This window comes from Hyperolius riggenbachi, chromosome 4 (assembly GCF_040937935.1).
Source record: "Hyperolius riggenbachi isolate aHypRig1 chromosome 4, aHypRig1.pri, whole genome shotgun sequence".
Taxonomy (NCBI): Eukaryota; Metazoa; Chordata; class Amphibia; order Anura; family Hyperoliidae; genus Hyperolius; species Hyperolius riggenbachi.
This window is the reverse complement of record NC_090649.1, coordinates 374,569,056-374,587,009: the sequence shown is the minus strand read 5'-3', so window position 1 is coordinate 374,587,009 and position 17,954 is coordinate 374,569,056.

Below are 17,954 nucleotides of genomic sequence, written 5' to 3'. Positions count from 1 at the left end.
GGCACCTTTTCCAAATATGGTATTAGAGACATCACAGTGTGAAAACACGGGTGTGCCTGCAATTTCAGTAGTTCCTTGCTTTGTTGATGCATTTGCTGCATCATGTTCTGCAGCTGGCCCACCGACTGATGATGCTGCGCACGCAGTTGGTCGATTTCTCCTCTGTGCATCTCATGCATCATTTTAAGCTCGTCCCTGTAGTGCCCATGTACAGCGTCGAGCTCACATTGCAGTGAAGTGATGTGGGACTTGTACTGTTCCATGATATGGCCCCTGTCCTCATCTTGCAACTGCCGGGTTATGAGAGTTTGGTGGCTCTGAAGAATCCCGAGAAGTCCGGAGACAGCCCCGGACATCTCGGACTCTGTCTCTCTCCTTGTTGGGGGGAGGGTACCTCGACGCCTCACTGGTGGGGTGGTCCTCACTGGTGGTGTGGCAGCATCTTCCCGTCCTCTGGCCTGTGTCGGGGTTGCCCTGCGCGCTGGTTGTGCTGCAGTCTCTCGGTGCTCCTCACTTTGTTCTTGTTCCCCTGGAGCTTCCATAGCGGTCGATTGTGGAGGTGCAGCTTCTTCCACACTCGGTCCTGCAACCTCAACATCCAAGCTCTCTTCTCCCAAGTCATCATCAAAGGAGAGAGCTGGGATAGCTAAGGACTCCCTCCTCCTACTCCTCTCCTCGGGGAAATAGGTTACATCGGCGACGTCATCATCCACCAAGCTCTCCTCACTGCTGAACCGTGCCTCCTGGGTCGGTTCCTCTTGCTCCAAATTGTCTTCAGTCCTGTAGATAAAAACAATATTTATTGGTGTGCCAAACAGCATGTGGCGTCAATTCACAGAGCTAGCAAACACTAGCAAACACTTTATCAACCGTTTCTACCAAACATTTGATAAAGCTTGTGAGAAAAGTTCGCTAGCCATGGGAATTGAGGCCAGTTTATAGCAATACATGGCCGAAGTCATGGTAGTTGTCTGCTAAAATGAGCTCTCAGTTCCTGCCCACAGTAGTGGTACTTACAGTCTAGGTTCCAGGCTTGCATTGATGAAAGACAATTGCTTGGCAAATTGGTAGTCTTTTTGTCGCTTTCCCCCGCCACTGCCACTTCGTTCGGCAAGTTTTTTCTTCCGTAGCCATTTCACGTATGCATCACGTATATTGCGCCACCTTGTCTTGAACCTTTCTCCTGTAACGACATGAAAAATTGATTTCGATTATTTCTCTTGTAGGTACATCGCAACTGGACAAACATATACATCGCTACATGTCACATTTCGTATTGGGAAGAGCACGGTGGCAGGCATCGTCGTGAGGACTTCGAGGATCCTTTGGACGCGACTGAGGGCCAGATACATGCCTGTGCCGGACACCACGAAATGGGAGGAGATCGCCCAGGGCTTCTGGACCGAGTGCAAGTTTCCTAATTGTGTTGGTGCACTGGATGGGAAACACATCCGGATTCAGAAACCCGTGGGGAGTGGCAGCCATTATTTCAACTATAAAAAATACTTCAGCATTGTTCTAATGGCAGTGGCAGATGCGGACTACAAGTTTGTGTACGTGGACGTGGGGTCGTACGGTAGTTCCAATGACTCTGGAATTTTCCAGCGTACGACCCTTTGCCGGCTGATGGAGGAAGGCAGACTGCGTCTCCCCCGTGACAGACCCTGGCCTGGGACAAGGGCACCGGCCTACCCCTATGTGTTTGTGGGGGACGAGGCCTTCGCCCTGTCCGACCATGTAATGCGTCCGTACCCAGACAGGGGACTTGATGCCAGCCAGCTACACTTCAATGCTCGGTTGAGCCGTGCAAGGAGAATGGTGGAGTGCACATTTGGGATCCTGGTGTCAAAGTGGAGGGTGTTCCACACGCCCATGCTGCTGAAACCGGGCAACGCAGTTGTCGTGGTGAAGGCAGCATGCATCCTCCACAACTTTGTGCGGCAGGAGGAAAGAGAGACTCCGGAACCCCCGAATGTGCTTCCACTAATGCCCCTGCGGAGGTATGCAACCAGGCCAAGGGTAGTGTCACTGCGGAACAGGGACCAACTGAGACTTTATTTTACCACACCACCAGGACGAGGGTGAATGTTTGGTTTTTAATATGTTTTGTTGAAATGTGTTTATTTTGGAGTTTCAAGTTTTTAAGTGATTTTAAATGTCTTAATTTTTTACAATAAATTGATGTTTAATAATTGGTCATTGTGTATGTTTTATGTGCACAGGTGGGGTACATCGCAGGTGGGTGGGAGACATCACAGGTGGGTGGGAGACATCACAGGTGGGTGGGATACATCACAGGTGGGTGGGATACATCACAGGTGGGTGGGATACATCACAGGGGGGGTACAGGTGGGTGGGATACATCACAGGTGGGGTACAGGTGGGTGGGATACATCACAGGTGGGGTACAGGTGGGTGGGATACATCACAGGTGGGGTACATCACAGGTGGGTGGGATACATCGCAGGTGGGTGGGATACATCACAGGTGGGTTACAGGTGGGTGGGATACATCACAGGTGGGTGGGATACATCACAGGTGGGGTACAGGTGGGTGGGATACATCACAGGTGGGTTACAGGTGGGTGGGATACATCACAGGTGGGTGGGATACATCACAGGTGGGGTACAGGTGGGTGGGATACATCACAGGTGGGTGGGATACATCACAGGTGGGTGGGAGACATCACAGGTGGGTGGGATACATCACAGGTGGGTGGGATACATCACAGGTGGGGTACAGGTGGGTGGGATACATCACAGGTGGGTGGGATACATCACAGGTGGGTGAGATACATTACAGGTGGGGTACAGGTGGGTGGGATACATCACAGGTGGGGTACAGGTGGGTGGGATACATCACAGGTGGGGTACAGGTGGGTGGGATACATCACAGGTGGGTGGGATACATCACAGGTGGGGTACAGGTGGGTGGGATACATCACAGGTGGGTGGGATACATCACAGGTGGGGTACAGGTGGGTGGGGAACAGGTGGGTGGGCCACGGGTGGGTGGGCAACACGTGGGTGACACAAATCCATAGCAAAAGTGGAATACATCACAAGCTAACCACAAGCCCCCCCCAAAACTTCTAGTCAACATACCCTCTGTGCCTTGCTGTCTCTTGCTCAAGTGCTCAAAGTCCTCCACATACAGCTTGGCAATTTTTTTCCACAGGCCTCTGCATTTTTTGATGTTGCTGTGGTTCGCATCCCCCTTGTCCCACAGGGCTGGTACCTGCTGCACCTGTAGGATGAGGTCTTCTGATGTGTAGGGCCTCACCCCCTCGTTATCAGACATATCGTCAGACATGTTGCTGCCAAAGAGCTCCAGCATGAAGTCACTGCTGCTCCACTCTGTGAACGCTGGTGCCATGTGGTCCCCATCCAAAATGGCCACCATACCATAGAGTCAGCATAGGAAGTGTGGTATAACATCCGGTTTTTATAGCCAGTGTGTTGTGCGCTCTCCGGTTCTCATTGGTTTCCATTGGCCGGATGCAACATTCCGGCTCCGGTCCGGATACGTCAGCCGGACCAGCCGGACCAAAAAATAGCGCATGTTGGAACGGACGCCGGAGTCCGGATCCGGTCCGGCTCCGGTCCAGACGAAACGGACGCATGTGAACGGTCGCATAGACTTTCATTGCTATGCCGTGCGTCCGTTTCGTCCGGTCCGCATGCGGTCCGGCTCCGGCACGGCTCCGGCACGGCGATTCCGGATAGCAACCGCTAATGTGAACCGGGCCTTAGACAACTGATTTCTGTGCCGTCAGGGATGCGCTATTGCGTCCCATGCTGGAGATCAGGCAGTGGTTGAAACTACACTGTATCAGGCTTAGGCAGCCTCGTAAACCCTTCCATGGTACTTTTAAGTGTGTTTCAATTATATTTTTCACTGGACAGGGGTTTGTTTTTGTCAATAAAAAAATTGTGGATGGGAGAATTAAATCAAATAATAAACAGCTTAAAAACCGCTTTGATAAATGCTGCTAAAAAATATAATGCAGTCAGTACTAAGAAAAAATTATGTTTTTTAAATATTTTGCCAGATGAATAAAGCAAGGGCATGAATAAAAAAAAGCATAGTACACAATTTCTTTACCCAAGGGAAAAATAATAATTTATGAAATATGAAACATTACTGTAAAAATGTTTTCATTATTAAAGCAATGCTAATGCAGCCTTTCTGTTGGTTTAGTTGTATCATTGACTTAAGGTCTGCTTTATAATAGGTCCACCTTTTTATAAAATGGCAATTGTACAGGCTTGCTCTATAAATTACTGAGTTTAGATCCTTCTAAGATTCTTAGAATGGTATAGGTGTATCTTACAAGCATTAATACCAAAGTCCATTTCTGACCATTTTTATGTCCTAAACAAAACACCTGCTGTACACCCTTCCCATTCCTTCAGTTTTCTTATCCCTCACATTTGTAGTAATGCATTTGAGACTGGAGTACAGGTGAATAAATGCTGTAACTACTGAAGAAAGTAACAAATAGCACATTGTGCGTAAGTTAAGAGTGCAAGATACGCTGACAGGACCGCACAAAGAGTGTGTGCGCTAACAATAACCCACCCTGTGCGTAGGTTTAATGAATCAAGCCCAAAATGTATTACAAAATCTGGCTATAGAGTCACAAAAATCTCATTCAGCGAGATTGGGGCCTATTTACTGCAAATCCAAAGTTGAAAATTGTGCTCACTCCTCCCTAATTCACACATAGTTCAGTTGTAGTTTTGTCACTAATTAAAAAAAATGATCTTTCCATATCACATTGCGGACAGCTGTAAAATTTTGACCAAAGTACCCCGAAGCGAGTTCTACCACAGTAACAGCTATGTTCTCGGTGTTGTGACATAACTCTCAGCACTCTCCACACCTTTCTGGGCACCCTGGAGCACCCACAATCTGTTAATTTATTATTAGACTGGGCCACCTGTTCAATATGGATGAGAAGAATGAGGCAGTTCTCCTCACCTTTCCGCACCCTGTCCTTCCTAATTTCCACTCTTTTAGCACCCAGTCTACACCCCGTTTCTGCTCAATATCCACCCATCCATGCTTGACATTTATAGCTGTGCATTTAAGCATCCAGAGCATGACAGAGCACTGATCCAGAAGCTATTTCAGGGTTGGAGCCATTTTTTTGGGGGTGGGGTGGGGGGGTGGAGGGGTAAGCGACTGTATGAGAAAAGGGAGTACTGTGACAGGAGGACAAGATGATTCTGCAGGAGATAAATATTTGACATATTATATGTTTATCTGGCTACACTTTTTTGACTGCAGGGGTGCTTTAAATTGCAAGAGAGCTCACATTCAGTGCATCATCTGGTGAACTCTTTTGGCATTCCAAACCATCCCAAATGTCCTTTCTCCTGCAAACGTGATTAGCTGCAGGGAAAAGGGAGCCTTGATAGTCTTGGCTAAACAGTACTAAATGGGTAAACATAATGTTTGATAAAATCCTTCCAATATATGAAGCTGTCCTAAAAATAATTGCTTTTTTTATCAAAAAGAGTGGAATTTGACCTGAAAGTTTGTTTTCTTATAATTATTTATCAGCCTATTAAAGCAGCATGATATATATAGCTTTCTTTTGCTGAAAAGATACAATTCATCATATGCATTTCACTATCCCTTGAAGGCAAATGTATTTTAACACCGTTTATTTTAAATAAAACTTAGATTATTTCAGATACAGCGCAGTGCCAAGAGCAAAAGGTGAAGAGCATAAGTATATTACTTTTGCGTTTTACTGACACTGCCTTATAATCTCTGTATTGCTTTTGACATTTTGCGGGGGATGCTAGCTGTTATTTTAAAGCAGATGTAATAATAACACTAAAGAAAATTGCCTTTAAAAAATGAAGTTTTTTGTTTTTTTCTATTGAAAGAATGAAAGCGTACTTCAGTTCTACAGCTGAAAGTACAGTCACAAAAGTAATTTCACTGGTGCAGTAAAAAAAAATAAAATAAAAAAAAAATAAAATAAAAAAAAAAAAATATATATATATATATATATACACACACACACACACACGTATAATTTTTTGGGGGTGGTCAGAAACAAAACACACACTACCATACTAACAACACTAACAGTGCTATCAAAAAAATGTTTCTGATGAAGGCGCATGCGCGGTCGCAGTAAGCCCGGGATGGCCGCTTGAGGACAGAGCTCCGCTCAGTGCCTGCACAAACTCTGCCGCAACTAGCTTTCTCTGCACCCCTGAAGCGCGGCGCACACGGGGATCAGCACCTGAACTCTTACCCACCCAGATGGCTGCCAAATCCGCCTCCAAAGCAACCCCGCAGACAGGCTCCATGGATCGGTATGTCCGACCCTCCTCCGCCCAAGATGGCGCCGGCCTCACTGACTCCTCTGGCTCCACACAGCCCACACAGCAGCAGCCTCAGCCTGGCTCAGCTCCACAACCCAGAGAAGAGGTTTCGCTGACCACCGCTACACTGGAGGCGACCTTGGACAGACATTATAGGTCCCTCCATGACTCTCTGCAGCAGGTAATTATTTCAGCTCTTAAAGACCTTAAAGGGGAAGTCACAGCACTAGGGGATCGCACCAGCTCCCTAGAGGGGAAACTAGATGCAATGACACTCAAGCAACAGGACATAGTAGATGAGCAGCGCATTATACAAAATGACTAGAAAGCCATTAGAATTGCCCAAGAAGATAATGAAAATAGAGAGAGGAGACAGAATATTAGAATCAAGGGCATGTTAGCATCTATTACAAATTATTTATTAATCCCTCATCTCATGGATCTGTATAAATCCATTGTACCTGACCAACCAGATGAATTCTGGAGAATGGACCGAGCACACCGGTCATTAGGGGAAAGGAAGACGAACATACGTCAGCCCAAAGATGTAATAGTCAGACTCCATTACTATAAGGCTAAGGAAGCAATAATGCGTGCTATCCAAAACACCCCCAAAATATCTTTTAAGGGAGACGATTTGTCTATATACAATGACCTATCTCTAATCACTTTGGCTAAGAGAAGGGCTTTCAAGCCAATTACGCAACTACTTTCTGACGCAAAGATAGTGTACACCTGGGGTTTCCCGTTTCGCCTCCGAGTCACCAGACAAGGGATTTCATTTACACTCACCGATCTAGACGATGCCCCCTTCTTCTTGAAACAACTAGGTCTCCGTCCACCATTGACTCTCTCTACGCAACAGGCTTCCTCACCTTATGCAAGATCGCCGCCAAGAAAGACACTAAGTTACTTACCGGTAACGTCTTTTCCAGGAGTCGGAAGGACAGCAACCCAGATGAGAGATTACCCTTCCACCTACTATTGGACAGGAAGAGGTTAATCCATGCTTACAGGCAGGGTGTATATATATATCTGCCCCTACCAGACATACCTCAGAAATAACAAAGATACCAAAATATATACTGCTTCAAAACAAAACTTTTATTCATAAATACAATAACCCACTTAGGGCGGGTAGTAAGGGTGCTGTCCTTCCGACTCCTGGAAAAGACGTTACCGGTAAGTAACTTAGTGTCTTTCCCAGGGTCGTCTCCAGGACAGCAACCCAGATGAGAATCAAAGATTACATATAATTAGGGCGGGATAACAGCATGAAGATCTCTCCTTCCAAAGCTCAAGTCCATCTTAGAGTCTAAATCCAGCTTATAATGTCTTACAAAAGTATTCTTATTAGACCAAGTAGCTGCCCTACAAATTTGGTCAATCGAAACTCCAGCCCTCTCCGCCCAAGAGGCGGAAACGGATCGAGTCGAGTGAGCTCTAATGATACTAGGCACCTCCTTGCCCTGAGACTGGTATGCCAAGATAATAGCCTGTCTAATCCATCTTGCGATAGTGGCCTTAGATGCCTGACCACCTCTATTAATACCTGAGAACAGAACAAACAATGCCTGAGATTTTCTCCAAGGTTTTGTGACTTCCAAATATTTGATAACACAATGTCTAACATCAAGACAGTGCAACCGTCTCTCTTTATCATTAGAAGGTTCATTACAAAATGATGGTAAATATATCTCTTGAGACCTGTGGAAACGAGAACACACTTTAGGCAAAAAAGTTGCGTCAGGTTTAAGAATTATTCTGTCCTCTGAAATGATACAGTAAGGCTCGGCAATGGATAAGGCCTGGATCTCCCCCACACGCCTTGCCAAGGAAATGGCTAGCAAGAAAGCAGTCTTTAAAGTCAATAATTTCTCAGAAATTTCGTCTAAAGGTTCAAAAGGTTCATCCATGAGGGCTTGCAGAACCAGATTCAAATCCCAGGGAGGAACCTGGCTTTTAATCAAAGGCTTAATTCTGTGAACTGCTTTGAAAAAACGAATGAAAAACTCATCCTCTGCTAATTTCCTTTGCAAAAAAACACTGAGAGCAGAGGTCTGCACTTTAAGGGTACTCACACTCAGTCCTTTTTTCAGGCCAGACTGCAGAAACTCTAGGGCAAAATAGGACTCCTCTCTGTTTTTACCATTCTCCAAACACCAGTTATTATAAACACGCCAAGCCTTGAGATAGATTTTTCTCGTAACCATTTTCCTGCTCAGCAACAAAGTCTCTGTCAGTTCTTTAGAAAACCCCTTACCTCTCAGGAGGTCGCTTTCAGCATCCAGGCTGATAGATGTAACATCTTTACCTGAGGGTGGCAGACTGGAACCTGCGTTAGTAAGTCCTGGCGATTAGAGATGTCGCGAACCCCCGATTTTCGGTTCGCGAACTTCCGCGGAAGGTTCGGTTTGCGGAAAAGTTTGCGAACCGCAATAGTCTTCAATGGGGAGGCGAACTTTGAAAAATAGAAAAAATTATGCTGGCCACAAAAGTGATGGAAAAGATGTTTCAAGGGGTCTAACACCTGGACGGGGGCATGGCGGAGTGGGATACATGCCAAAAGTCCCGGGGAAAAATCTGGATGTGACGCAAAGCAGCGTTTTAAGGGCAGAAATCACATTGAATGCTAAGTTGCAGGCCTAACGTGCTTTAAAACATCTTGCATGTGTATACATCAATCAGGGAGTGTAATTAGAGTACTGCTTCACACTGACACACCAAACTCACTGTGTAACGCACCGCAAACAGCTCTTTGTGTAGTGACAGCCAGGCTGGACTACTGCGCAACATGGCGAGATTGCTCTTCCTCACTCAGTGATGTCAGGTAATGTGTGACTTCCTTCTCAACTTTCCATGGCATTGTTAAAAAGCTTACATTTTGTTTTTAAATTACATTTTCTACTTGCTGTGTACTTGTTCAGTACCGCTACAATGAGAATCCTGTGGAGGCGGGCAAGTCTGCCATTGTGACCCCGGGTAATGGCCGGGGAATGAGGGGATTGAATCCGGTGTGGAGCCTGAGCAACGGCTACCACTACACATCCAAGGAGGGCAGCGGGCAGGCATGCACGCCCGCCCGCCCCGAGGTAGAGACCAAAAATAACAATACAGGAGGCGGACTTTCGAGGCCCTGCTGTGTATTTGAAATGAATGTACTTTAAATCCTTGAACGAGAACCAGTTATGGTGGGCAAAGATGACACCACATTCCTTTCACGAGAATCATATGGAGGCGGGCAAGTCTGCCATTTGTGACTCTGGGTAATGGCCGGGGAATGAGGGACTGAATCCGGTGTGGAGCCTGAGAAACGGCTACCACTACACATCCAAGGAGGGCAGCAGGCAGGCATGCACACCCGCCCCGAGGTAGTGACCAAAAATAACAATACAGGAGGCGGACTTTCGAGGCCCTGCTGTGTATTTGAAATGAATTAACTTTAAATCCTTTAACGGGAATCCGTTATGGAGGGCAAGTCTGCCATTGTCACCGCGGAGAATGAAGGTTGGATTCCGGCCCGAAGTGGGAGCCTGCTGAGACCAATGCTGTAGCTAGTGTTGGGCGAAAACCTAGATGTTCGGCTTCGCAAACGTTCGCCGAACATCGCCGCGATGTTCGGGTGTTCGCGCCGAACTCCGAACATAATGGAAGTCAATGGGGACCCGAACTTTCGTGCTTTGTAAAGCTTCCTTACATGCTACATACCCCAAATTTGCAGGGTATGTGCACCTTGGGAGTGGGTACAAGAGGAAAAAAAATATTTGAAAAAGAGCTTATAGTTTTTGAGAAAATTGATTGTAAAGTTTCAAAGGAAAAACTGTCTTTTAAATGTGGAAAATGTCATGTTTCTTTGCGCAGTAAAGTTTCTATTCCCAGCAGACACAAAGTGGCAGTAAACACAATGCTATATAGTGTGGCTGAGCGAGCGGTGTACTACTATTCCCAGCAGACACAGAGTGGCAGTAAACAGAATGCTATATAGTGTGGCTGAGCGAGGTACACAGAGTGGCAGTAAACGGAATGCTATATAGTGTGGCTGAGCGAGCGGTGTACTACTATTCCCAGCAGACACAGAGTGGCAGTAAACAGAATGCTATATAGTGTGGCTGAGCGAGGTACACAGAGTGGCAGTAAACAGAATGCTATATAGTGTGGCTGAGCGAGCGGTGTACTACTATTCCCAGCAGACACAGAGTGGCAGTAAACAGAATGCTATATAGTGTGGCTGAGCGAGGTACACAGAGTGGCAGTAAACACAATGCTATATAGTGTGGCTGAGCGAGCGGTGTACTACTATTCCCAGCAGCGACACAATGACTGGGGGGACCCTGGCTAGCGTGGCTGGAGCGCGAACTACCCTGCCTGCCTACCCTAAGCTAAACCCACAGACAAATGGCAGAGATATGACGTGGTTCGGGTATTTATTTACCCGAACCACGTGACAGTTCGGCCAATCAGAGCGCGTTCGGGTCCGAACCACGTGACCCGTTCGGCCAATCACAGCGCTAGCCAAACGTTCGGGGAACGTTCGGCCATGCACTCTTAGTTCGGCCATGTGGCCGAACGGTTTGGCCGAACACCATCAGGTGTTCGGCCGAACTCGAACATCACCCGAACAGGGTGATGTTCTGCAGAACCCGAACAGTGGCGAACACTGTTCGCCCAACACTAGCTGTAGCTGCCCTGACCGTGCTTTGCAGACCAGGCATCTGTGGTCAGATGGACCCTTGAGCCAGCGGAAGACAAACCAAGTCGAAAGCATTTGCCAAGAATGTTTTACGGAGGGCAAGTTTTGTTAGCATTTTTGTAAATTGTTTGAAAATGTAGATGGTTGTATTTTTAAATAGTTTGAAAGTTTAGATGGTTGTATTTTTAAATTGGTTGAAAGTTTAGATGGTTGTATTTTTAAATTGTTTAAGTGTAGCTATTCTTCCTCCCCCCAGCCACGAACAATACCATGGGAACGTGGAGCAGAAGAAGGCCCCTGTGACGCGGTTGTTCTCCGCAGCTTGTCTTTTGAGGGGTGCTGCTTTTCCTCATGTGTTCTTGCCATAGCTGTTTGTGCCTTCTCTCCAGGTGCTTTCGTAAAGCACTTGTCCCTACGTGACAGTTGGCCTTTCCACGGCTCAATTTTTTCTGGCAGAGACACTAGATGGCTTTGCTCCGATCTGAGACACACACGTTAAAAAATTTCCAAACCGCTGAGCCCCCCCGGGGTGATGGCGCTACGGTGGCATCAGCAGCTGACGTTGAAGGGCATGTTGGCAGTCTGGCCATAGCTGGCGATACATGGCGCCGGACACTGCCCCCAGCTGTTTCTGAGGACGAGCTCCCTCTGCTTCTATCATGGAGTCGTCTCCTCCTAGTCCTCTCTGACTCCTCCTCTGAACTGCCCCCCTGGTCATCTCCTCTACCGGGAACATATGTGGTATCTGTATAATCGTCATCATAATCCTCCTGGCCAGCTGCACTTTCCTCAGACACCTCCTCAACTGCACCAACTTCAGGTGTTTCATCAGCCCCCTCCACACACGTTACGTCCATACTATCGCCACCTAATTCAGACGTAGGAGGTGGTGTACCTGCGCCTTCTTCTTGTTGTTGCAGTAGTGGCTGTGAATCGGTGATTTCACCACCACCACCACCAAATAACTCCTGCGAAGTGTCAAATGCAGCGAATGTGGTGCTTGTTGTAGCGCTGGTGGCTGCGGGAGATGAGGTGTTCTGTGTTAAATACTCAATCACCTCCTCACAATTTTGGGAAGTGATGGCACGTGCCTTCTTCTGAGCACTGTATTTTGGGGCAGGTCCGCACGAAATCACAGCAACACCACCTCGCACAGACCTGCCTGTGCCTGGTGGCCTTCCTCTGGGTCTGCCTCTACCTCTTCCTCTACCTGGTTTGTCCATTTTGTCCATCTCAGGGGGATGCTAGGTATATGCAGTGAGCTGGGTTCACTGAACAGTAAAGGTACTAGGATGCAGTGAGGTGGGTTCACTCAACACAACAGGTAGTAGGATGCAGTGAGCTGGGTTCACTGAACAGTAAAGGTACTAGGATGCAGTGAGGTGGGTTCACTCAACACAACAGGTAGTAGGTATATGCAGTGAGCTGGGTTCACTCAACACTACAGGTAGTTATGTGCAGTGATGAGGTGGGTTAAGTAAACACAACAGGTAGTAGTAGGATGCAGTGAGCTGGGTTCACTCAACACAACAGGTTGTAGGTATATGCAGTGAGCTGGGTTCACTCAACACTACAGGTAGTTATGTGCAGTGATGAGGTGGGTTAAGTAAACACAGCAGGTAGTAGGATGCAGTGAGCTGAGTTCACTCAACACTACAGGTAGTTATGTGCAGTGATGAGGTGGGTTAAGTAAACACAACAGGTAGTAGTAGGATGCAGTGAGCTGGGTTCACTCAACACAACAGGTAGTAGTAGGTATATGCAGTGAGCTGGGTTCACTCAACACTACAGGTAGTTATGTGCAGTGATGAGGTGGGCTAAGTAAACACAGCAGGTAGTAGTAGGATGCAGTGAGCTGGGTTCACTCAACACAACAGGTAGTAGGTATATGCAGTGAGTTGGGTTCACTCAACACTACAGGTAGTTATGTGCAGTGATGAGGTGGGTTAAGTAAACACAACAGGTAGTAGTAGGATGCAGTGAGCTGGGTTCACTCAACACAACAGGTAGTAGGTATATGCAGTGAGCTGGGTTCACTCAACACTACAGGTAGTTATGTGCAGTGATGAGGTGGGTTAAGTAAACACAACAGATAGTAGTAGGATGCAGTGAGCTGGGTTCACTCAACACAACAGGTAGTAGTAGGTATATGCAGTGAGCTGGGTTCACTCAACACTACAGGTAGTTATGTGCAGTGATGAGGTGGGTTAAGTAAACACAACAGGTAGTAGTAGGATGCAGTGAGCTGGGTTCACTCAACACAACAGGTTGTAGATATATGCAGTGAGCTGGATTCACTCAACACTACAGGTAGTTATGTGCAGTGATGAGGTGGGTTAAGGAAACACAACAGGTAGTAGTAGGATGCAGTGAGCTGGGTTCACTCAACACAACAGGTAGTAGTAGGTATATGCAGTGAGCTGGGTTCACTCAACACTACAGGTAGTTATGTGCAGTGATGAGGTGGGTTAAGTAAACACAACAGGTAGTAGTAGGATGCAGTGAGCTGGGTTCACTCAACACAACAGGTTGTAGGTATATGCAGTGAGCTGGGTTCACTCAACACTACAGGTAGTTATGTGCAGTGATGAGGTGGGTTAAGTAAACACAACAGGTATTAGGTGTATGCAGTGAGCTGGGTTCACTCAACACTACAGGTAGTTATGTGCAGTGATGAGGTGGGTTAAGTAAACACAACAGGTAGTAGTAGGATGCAGTGAGCTGGGTTCACTCAACACTACAGGTAGTTATGTGAAGTGATGAGGTGGGTTAAGTAAACACAACAGGTACTGGGGGTATATGCAGTACTGGGCAGTACAATGTGCAGCTCCCTGTCACACACACAGGCAGTCAGTCACTGAATGTGCTGGGCTGCTGGCAGTGGCACACACACACTATCAATTAGCAAGGCTGTGCATGCAACAAAAGTGTCAGTTTGACACACAGTAAAAAAAAAAAAAAAAAAAGTACAGGATGAGCTCTGACAAAAGCTAGGGTGCTATAAAGCAATAACAATCAGCCAAGGAGCAAACTAAGCAGCCAAGAACCTAACTAATCTGTCCCTAGAAGAACAAGTCTGCAGCAGCTGTCCCTTTCCTCTCACTAGCAGGCACACGAGTGAGTGTAATGGCCGTCGGGCCTGCCTTATATAAGGGGGGGTGGGGCTCCAGGGCTTACTGTAGCCTGAATGGCTACAATGTGCCTGCTGACTGTGATGCAGAGGGTCAAAGTTGACCCTCATAGTGCATTATGGGGCGAATCGAACTTCCGTAAAAGTTCGCCTGGTGCAGGCGAACGCGAACCACCAATGTTCGCCTGGAACCGTTCGCCGGCGAACCGTTCGCTACACCTCTACTGGCGATCTGGCAGCAGGATTGGTTCCGCTACAGCTAGCTTCCTCAGCAGTGAAAACCATGATCTTTTCGGCCAAAACGGAATGATCACTATTGCCACAGAACCGTCCCGGCTGATCTTGTTGAGAGCCCTGGAAATCAGATTGAAAGGAGGAAACACATACAGAAGAGGGAAATTCCAAATGAGTGAAAAAGCGTCCACTGCCCAAGGCTTGTTGTTCGGACACAGGGAACAAAACATCTGACACTTGGCATTCTGTTTGCTCGCGAAAAGATCTATAGTCGGCATTCCCCATTTGGCCACTAGCTCTAGAAAAACGTCCTGATTTCTCAGTTCTGACCTGCTGAGATAGTCTGCAACTTGATTCAATGTACCTCTCAGATGTACTGCCTTTAACGATGCTAAGTTCCTTTCTGCCCATAAGAGGATCTTCTCTGCTCTCATCATGATGGTTCTGCTCCTTGTTCCCCCTTGATGATTTAGGTAGGCTACAACTGTGCTGTTGTCTGACCTGATAGTTACGTGCTGAAACCTTATCTGATCCTGAAAGTGCAACAAGGCTTGTCTCACTGCCTCCAGCTCCCTGATGTTGGAATGCGCTAGTCTCAAGGATCTGTTCCAAGCTCCCTGGACTGGTGAACTGTCCATGTGAGCACCCCAACCCCAACTGCTGGCGTCTGTAGTGATGGTCTTCTGGGTTGGAAAGTCCCACAGGCAACCCACTGTGAGCTGCCCTGGTACCGACCACCATTGAAGCAAGGTTTTTATATAATATGGGATGAAAACTTTTTTGTCCAGATTTCTGACTCCCCTTTTCCAGACCTGCAGAATCCAAAGTTGGAGCAGTCTGGAATGCAGTTGGCCCCACTGGACAGCCGGGAACGAGGAGGTCATAAGTCCGAGTAAGGACATAGCGCCCCTTATGGAGATGGTAGAAACTTCCTGAAAGGAGAAAACATTTGTTAGTAACAAGTCTTTTTTGGATGACGGTAGATAAACTTTCTGATCTACAGTGTTAATATCAAACCCCAAGAACAGGATAGACTGTGATGGTACTAAAGATGACTTCTTCCAGTTAATAATCCATCCCAGGGATTCCAGCCCCTCTATAGAGGTCTGAACCCTTGCAGCAACCGCCATAGCGGAATCTCCCCAAAAGAACAGGTCGTCAAGATAGGCAATGACCTGTACATCATTCAGTCTCAGATAAGCTAATACTTCAGTCATAGTCTTAGTGAAGAGCCAGGGGGCAGATGACAACCCAAACGGTAATGCCGTAAACTGGTAATGCCCCCCCTTTCCCTGATGACGAACTGCAAACCTCAGGTATGCTTGTGAGTCCAGATGGATGGGCAGATGTAGATAAGCGTCCTGGAGGTCCAGTGACATCATGAAGGAATTTCTTTGCAGTAGGCTCAGCACAGAGCGGATATTGTCCATCTTGAATTTTCTGTACTTGATGGATTTGTTGAGAAGTTTCAGATTGAGAATAAGCCTGTAATTGCCTCTTTGCTTTTGAACTAGAAATATTGGCGAGTAAAACCCTTTCCCCTCTTGGCAGCGATGGACTTGCCTTATGACTCTTTTCTCCCACAGATCTGATACTTCATCCTGTAGAGTCGAGGACATTGCTTGAGATGGGGGAAGTGAAGTCAGGAAGAATCTGGTTGGCGGGACTTCTGTGAATTCTAGTCTGTAACCTTCCAAAACGATCTTTAGTAACCACTCGTTCTGGAATAGGGACTTCCAGTTTTCGAAGAAGTGCACCAGTTTTCCTCCCACCGGAATCCTGGCGTCATTGCTTCTTTGGTTAATTAGAGGGATTATGCAAGAAGGAGGCGGAGGGTTTCCCTTTCTGATCCTTTTGCGGTCTCCACTGCCTTCTATTAGACCTTTAGTTTGAATCTTGACCCCCTGACGAACGAAAGGACCGTTTAAACCTAAAAACTTTCTTTCTTTCAGGGAAGTTCTTCTTGTTGTCCGCTGTTCTATCCAGTGTCTCATCTAGCTTAGTGCCAAACAGCAAAGCCCCTTCACATGGCACCCCACACAACTTCACCTTAGACGATGTATCTCCATTCCATGTTCTGACCCATATTCCTCTCCGTGCAGAGTTTGCTAAGGCCGCTGTTCTTGCCGTTAACCGAACCGAGTCATCTGCAGCATCACAAAGATAGTTCACAGCATGAAAAATATTAGGAAATGACTTCAGGATAACTTCTCTTGAAGAACCCCCTGCTATATGCATTTCTAATTGCTCCAACCAGACTTTAAGAGACCTGGAAAAGGCTGTAGCTGCTATGCCCGGTAAGAAATTAAGAGTGGCTGACTCCCATGCCCTCCTATCAACTTTCTTATCCAGTGGATCTTTTAATACACCAAAGTCCTTGAACTGCAAGGCTGATCTACGAGAAACCCTAGATAGGGCCGGATCAATCTTTGGGACTGGGCCCCAATGTTTTTGGTCCTCAGGTTTAAAGGGATATCTTCTACCCATAGACCTGGGCCAGAAGGCTCTCTTCTCCGGAAACTCCCATTCTTTTTTAATCATTTCCTTTAGAGAGTTATGAACAGGAATGAAATTCTTTCTGCTTTCTGCTAGACTTTGGTACATCTTATCTAACGTGGACAGATTACGTTCCTCCTCCTTAATGTCCATAGTTGCATACATAGCACATAAAAGACTATCCATATTTTCGGTGGCGAAGGCAAATCTTTGCATTTTAACTCCCTCCATGGGCTTCTCCTCCTCCTCTTCTTCAGAGCCAGACATCTCCTCTAAGGAAGAGATCTCCCCCTCTGAAAGCTCCACATCAGAGTTCTCAGTATGATGCCCTCTTCTAACCGGTTGTGGTTCTTGCAATGACTGAGTCGACACAATCGGGGCCCCTGCCACTGGTAAATGTCCTGATATCCTATTAGGAGATCCTTGAACAGGATTAAACACAACAGAAGCACCGGGAGTAACGGAAGTAGAAGGATAAACTGGAGCCTCCTTAAATGACTGCAAAGTTGATGCCACTTCTGACTTCATCTAGCCCATAAGATCCTTGAATATAGAAGGGGATTCCTCCTTAACCATCTCCTGGATACAGGACTGACATAGAAGCTTACTAGAAGCTTGAGGCAATTTAGCAGTACACAGAACACATTTTCTTTTATCCTTCTTCTGCTCTGAACCTGAAGCAGCCGCAGTTGCCGTAGGTGTAGCAGCAGTATCGCTGGAAGGGCGAGCCTGACTCTGACTACCCTTTCTGGGAACCTTCCCCCTGGCAGCCTTGTCAATTTTATCAGTTTTAGGCTGAAAAATAATGGGAAAAGAGGGAACTAATGAGGCCAATATCCCCACACTATAATCTATACATATATATCCAATATACACATGTATCCATAAACCACAGCACATACCACTGCCCCAGCGTCTGGTGTGCTTTCTGCTGTCTCCATGCTGGCTTCAACAATCAAATCAGCAAAGGGAGATGCTTAAATAGGTTTGGGATGTGTGCCTTCAAAAAGGTTCCCCCCCTAGAAGTCATTACCAACCTTAAGGTTCCTGGAACATT